The sequence below is a fragment of the Vicugna pacos genome, chromosome 6 (assembly GCF_048564905.1).
Source record: "Vicugna pacos chromosome 6, VicPac4, whole genome shotgun sequence".
NCBI lineage: Eukaryota > Metazoa > Chordata > Mammalia > Artiodactyla > Camelidae > Vicugna > Vicugna pacos.
Window position 1 is genome coordinate 87,916,809 of NC_132992.1, and position 6,549 is coordinate 87,923,357.

The following is a 6,549-nucleotide window of genomic DNA, read 5'->3' on the forward strand; positions in this document are numbered from 1 at the left end:
GTAGCGCAAGGACCGGCCCAGTGAATTTCAACACTACCCAGGGCAGCGAGTACACAGTTAAAGCTTGGTTCACTCACTCACTGATCACAGCAAGCACACAGCACTGGCTAGGTGTTCTGTGCAGTTCTGAGCTCTTACACGTATATTAACTCACTTGGTCTACACAATGGCTGTATTAAGTCGGTACTTTAGTTACCCTCCTTCTTGGTTTTACAAATGAGGGATCTGAGGCGAGGACCGGTTTCACACATGGCCTGTGAGGGCAGACTCAGGACTGGAACCCAGGACTGGCTCACAGTCCGTATTCTAATGGCTGTAAAATGCCCCTCAGTGTCTGAAGACCACTGACTAGAGGCCCCGCACCGGGCAGGGGTGCTGTCCGGGACACATTTTTGAGGGGGAAGAGGCACAAACACCGTCACTGTCGGGTGTTACGTGCTGAAATGATAAGGGGCCAGGTGTTGCACTCTGCACTCGGATCCCTTCTGAAGGGTCTGGACGGGCCCAGAGGAGGCCCACCGTGGTGGCCAGGACCCTAGGGAAGCAGGAATGGTGTAAGGGATTGATTGGATCAGTGGCTTAGGCAATAGTTAACAGCTGATGGGAGATTGGACCCAGAGCTCTGGGTCCCAGCTTAGAACTTAGTCATCCTAAAAGGTAGGAGGGGGGCAGGTGCAGGAGGGGGGCAGGTGCAGGAGGGGGCAGGCCAGTCAAAAGACTCATGGGTCAAGTGTCAGGGTCTTATGACCAGGAAGCCTTGGGCTGCAGAGGCATCCTGCCCCCCCCCAGCCTTGGCCTGGTCCCAGCTCTCCCCGTCCCTGTCAGGCAGGGAGATCCGGTGCCCACGGCTCCCAGTATTGCAGGAAAATGGGGGGCGAGAGAGGATGGTGGTGTCCCAGGTCCCAGGTCCCTGATACGCACCCTGCCAAGTGAGGGTCCTTGGCTTCGTGCAGGAAAGAATTCAAGAGCGAGCCACAGTAAAGTGAAAGTAGGTTTATTCAGGGAGGTACACACTCCATAGGCAGAGTGTGGGCTGTCTCGGAAGGCGAGAGGGGCTCCAGGGTAAAGGGGTGCTGGGTTGTGTGGGGTAATTTCATAGGCTAACAAATGGGAGGATTATTCCAACTACTTGAGGAAGGAGCAGGGAATTCCAGGAGTTTGGCCACCACCCACTTTTTGGCCTTTCATGGTGAGCCTCAGAACTGTCACGAGCCTGTCGGTGCGTCATGTAGCGTGCTGCTGCGCTGCGGTGAGCACGCGCTGAGGCTCAAGTTCCCCCGGCAAGTGAGTCTTCCGCCATCTTGGGTTTAGTCGGTTCTAGCCAGTTTTGGTCGTGTCCTCAACGGCTGTGTCATTCTTTTAATGGTTGCGCCCCGCCCTTCCCCCCTGTCTCGTCGGAGCAGGGTCAGTCCAGACTGGGAAGATAACCCACCCCTGCCCCTCTCAGGTCCAGCGACCTAATTTGCAGGACCCACTGTAACATGAAAACGCAGGGCTCTTGTTCAGAGGTATGAAGATGTCACGATGGAGCCCAGGGCAGCTGCAGAGGTCACGTGCCCACAAAGCCCACCCTGGCCACGCTGCGCTGAGCTACGCAGCCCGGGGAAGAAAGGGGCCGAGGACAACACCCCACACCGCGCTGTCTCCTCCCGCAGGCTGCTCGTCGGGGGAGTTCATGCTGACCGCTTGCGGGAGAAGCGGGAAAGGCCAGAAAATGTCCCCATTCCTACATGCAAGCGCCTTGTGCAATGTGACTTTGCAGCTGCCCCATCCAAAGGTGGAGCCTGTCTTCCCAATCTCTGACTCTCTGGACTGGCTTTGGAGGACTGCATCCTCCAAGAGGGACATGGGGCCAGTCCTGGGTGTAGGTGGTCCTCAGGAAGGTTTTCAGCTTCTTCTCCTAATGACTTTGGAAACCTGCGAAGCCAAGGCTAGCCTGCTGGATGAGGAGAACCCAGGGCCCGGCTGCCCCACTGTCCTAAACGACAGCCTGTCAACTCCCTCACAGGTGAGTGAGCCGAGGAAGGGGAAAGATTCAAGGAAAAGGAGGTGTTCCACAATGGAAGTGCCGCATAATGTTTCTGAGATGGTAAGTAAAGCCAAATAAATCACTGAAGGCTTCCTGGAGGAGGCAAAATTCAACCTTGCATAAGATCTGGAGAAGCAGGTGCACAGCAGAGGGGTGCATGGGCACTAGAGGATGGGAGATCAGGCTGGAGCCTGGAGGTCAAGGCTGTGATGGAAATAAGGCTGCTAAGCAGATCTAGGGAGGCAGCAAGGAGGCTGGGAAGGAACTCCTGATTTTGCCTCTCAAACCTGCCCCTCCAGCCACCCTCCCAGCACCTCCCCTGCCCCCAGCTCGGGCCAGTGGCCTTGGGTCTTCCTCCCCATGGTGTAACATGGGAAGATGGCAGAGAAATCCACAAGCCTTGACAGACTATGTCCTCAAGACTGAAGAACATCATTTTGAAATAACCAAGAAAGCACGTGGCAAGATTTTTCAAGAGAAGGGAGCAGCCAATGTGAAAACTGCTGTATTTATATTTTAAGAAGCCACAGCCAGTCCAGCCCATACCACAAATGCCTCCACCATCCACTGCCACCTTCCCTGCTAGCATTTGCACCCAATTTTTGATTTTACAAATTTGGTTTGTTGGATCCTATGGTAAGTCTATTTTTCTTTTTTTTTTTTTTTAAGGAATCTCTGTACTGTTTTCCATAGTGGCTGCACTTCAATTTTTTTAAAAATTAAATTTAGAAAACTTGATTTGTAAATACATACGTTCACATTCTATTTGCCTGCTACCAATCAACCTTGATATCTGAACGGCCCGGAACGGGCTTCCTGGAGCAGAACGCTACGCGGCGAGGGGCCTGTGAGGAAGTCAACTCTCAGACAACCACCCATCTTCGCTTTTGTCCAGGAGCCCCTGCACTGTGATTTGGGGGGTGGGCGGGCTCCCATCTCCGGGACTAGCCTGCCTCCCTGACTAGCTGTCCACTCCTGGAGGACAAAGCCCTTTGGCCCCCACCTGTGTCCCCCACCGTGCCCGGCCAGGCCACGCTTCCTCACAAGTGGGTGAATACTAAACAGGGGAGCTGGGATGAAAAGTGCAGGGGCACCCTGATGCCTGGGGGACGGCCACTCCCTGCATCACCTCGGGAGCTGTCTGAGCCTGGGGGGAGGGGAAAGAGGAGGGGGAGGGGACAGACTCAGTGATTCTGGGAGCACCCCCTGTAACAGAGCCCCTCCCCAGGCATGTTCCCCTTTGACTGAGCCAGGCTCGGGATGGTTCGGACTCCTGTAGGGTGCTGGCTTGACCAGAGCAGCAGAAAGGGCCCCATGATGACGTTTGTATGAGCCAGGCTGCTGGGGCCTTTTCTGCAAACTAAACAAATAACATTAACTACCAGGGCAACCAGCTCCCTGCAGAGGCGCTGCCCTAAGGGGTTACAAAGCACTTTCCAATCCAGCTCTGATCCTCTGGACGGGACCCTCCCCTCCAACACCGACCTGGCCCCACCACACCACCTATCCCAGCTGGGCCCTGAGATGTGCAGGGGAACAAGGCAGGGTTCCCTATGCTTTGTCTCTGGGGAGACAGGCTTACAAATGATCAGCTGAAGACAATAGTGTGTTGGTGTGGACAGTGAGAAGCCTGGAGGAGGGGACAGCCAGAGGAGGGCCTCCTGGCCAGGCTGGCAGCCCAGGCCAGAGGCTGAGACTCTTGTTTTTAGGGAAAAAAAATGAATTTCACTTACTTGTTTATATAATAATTAATGATTGAGCACCTACTATGTGCCAGGCACTATTCTAGACAGCGGGGCTGCATAAGTGGACCTTCTGACAATGCATGTAGTTAAATGGTGTCTGTGACATAGTCAGAAGCACATCCTAGTGTCTATTGCTGACAGTCCCATAGCACACACCTGAAATTCGCTGAGAGAGTAGATGGAGCATTAAGTGTGCTGACGCTGACAGCAGTAACAGCGACAGCAGCAGCAATAATAATAAAGGGTCTGGAGGAGCCTTTGGGAGGCGTGGACTTGTCTGTGGCCTTGATGGTGGTGACAGTTTCCCGGCTGCACACTTACCTCCAAACTCATCGAGTTGTGGACATCGAAGATGTACAGCTTTTGACATATCAATCATACTTTATTAAAGTGGTTTTTTCAAAAAGGACATACATATTTGGTCCCTGCCCCTGGTGCCTGACACAGGACTCCGAAGAACCTTGTCATTCCCTGAGTCATGAGAGCCGCACACAGAGCTCCTAAACCCTTTGGCTTCCCGGGTGACAGGAGCATCTTTTGTTCTAACGAGATGACTGTTGCTGGGGTCCTCGATGGGGCTGGTCACCAGAAAGACCAAGCCATGGTTAGAAGCCTGGGACTGTCGGCCCCACCTCCCATCCTATGGGGAAAAGGTGAGGGTCTGCCGATGAGATGAAGCTTCCACAAAAATCTCCAAACTGTGGGGTTGGGAGGACGTCCCGGGTGATGAACACATCCACGTGCCAGGAGCGGGGTGCACCCTGAACTGCAGGGGGACAGAGGTTTCCGCACGGGGGACCCTTCCAGACCTCGCTCTGTGTTCCTGCTCACCTGTATCCTTTATAATATTCTTTACGATAAACTGGTAAACGTTAAGTCAAGTGTTTCTCTGAGTTCTTTGAGCTGTTCTAGCAAATTCTTAAGTACAAGGAAGGTATGATGAGAACCTCAACAATTTATAGTCAACCAGACAGAAGTGTGGGACCCGGGGGCCCCACAACTTGTGACTGGTGTCTGCAGAGGGGGCATCTTTGGGACCGAGTCACTCAACCTGGGGTCTGACACTAACTCCAGGTAGTCAGTGCCAGAACGGAATTAAACAACAGGGTGGGACACCCACTTGGCGTCGGAGTCTTGGAGAATTGTTTGGTGAGGGACAAATAACCCCACACCTGTGGTGTCAGAAGTGTTGTAAATAGAGGAACCATTCTCCTGTAATATCAAGTGGCACTCAGTGTTAAGAGGAAAAAATGAAGCTAGTCATGGGCTAGGAAGCAGAGGCATGCTGTTTGCCGGGAAACAGAAAGATTTGGCACGAGTTAAAGCGATGAGAACGGAGCTTATCCTGTAAGGACCGACGGACAGCAGGAGAGGTGCTGGCTCCAATCCGCTTCGTGCGGAGGTGGGAGGTGCCAGCAAGGGACCATCAGGGAGGCTGGAGGGGTGAGGGGTGAGGTGCAGGGAGCTCAGGGAAGCGAAAAATTACAAAGGATGGGTCAGTGTAAGTGCGCTGAGGCCAGCTGTGTCTGCCAGCTGGCAATTCTATCAATACAGTCTACGCCCCGCCTGCCCCCTGGAGCCTGGGGGACAGGGGTCCAGCCTTCCCAAGGCTCATGTTTCAAAGGAATGGCTTTCAGGTCCCTGAGAAAGACTGTCCTGAGTTGTAGGAAATCCACAGACGTCTCAAAGGGACAGAGGGAGAACTCGCCATTGTAAAGCACTTTCTGGTAAATACTCTGAGGAAAGGCAGTCAGGGGCCTGTGTCAGGCATTGGCTGGAAACACAGTAAATTCTTCTGACCGTCCAGAGCTTCTCCAGACAGGAACTCGAAGGGGGCTGGGTCAGCCCAGGGACACAACCTCAGGATGCCAGAAGCCTGCTAAGGTTGGTCCCTTGGTGCTGAGGTTTGGACGGGGTCATCGTGCGCAAAGCCCTTTGCGGCTCTCAAAACTTCTACCCCTGGCGGAGGAGTGGTGCTGGCCCAGCCTAGGACAACAGTTCAAAGAGGTGACTGAGGTGCCCAGCCACCCTGAGGAGCCAGGCAGAGAGGAGAGATTGGTACCCAGTTCTTACCAAGTGTTGTTCCAGAACTGCCTTTGGAAAAAGCATCCTTCCTTAACCCACAAGCGTTCACTGAGCTTCCACTTTGATCTGGACAGACAAGAATAGAGCCTGGTTCCTGCCCTCAGGGTCCCACTGTCTAGTCTTGAACTCCCACTCAGAGGCGATTGCGTGACATGACCCAGCTCTCCCTTGAGATGAAGCCTCTGAAGGCCTCTTATTCCCAGCAGGGGTCCCCATGTGGGTGAGGCACTGGCAGGGCATCGCTGTGCTTGGGGCATACCCACGTGGTGCTTTTTTACCTTATCGGGCCCTTCTTCTACGTGGAAAGGGCTCCCGGTGTGCTCTCTCCTGTCACACCATGCTGTGTGCTGCCTGGGGTCTGACCTACAGCCTCACGTTCAAGGTCAGAGCCCTAGGGAGCTCTCTGCAGCCCAGACTCTTCATTGAACACTGCCATCAGCAGCCACAGCCCCGAGTCTCATCCCCCTCTCACCTTAACCACATCCATCCTTTTTCCTGTTTTGTGAGTCAATCGTGTGGATCCTGGGATGGGAGCCATCACCCGTCCATCCCTAATAGCCCAGAAGACGATCAATGCGGAGCAGTTCCCACAAGATCCAAACACAGTCGTGACTGCTTCCTAGTTAAAAAGAAGTTTGTTACAAATGTCAGTCAGTATTGAAATCTAATCTTCAGCCGCCCTCTTGCAGA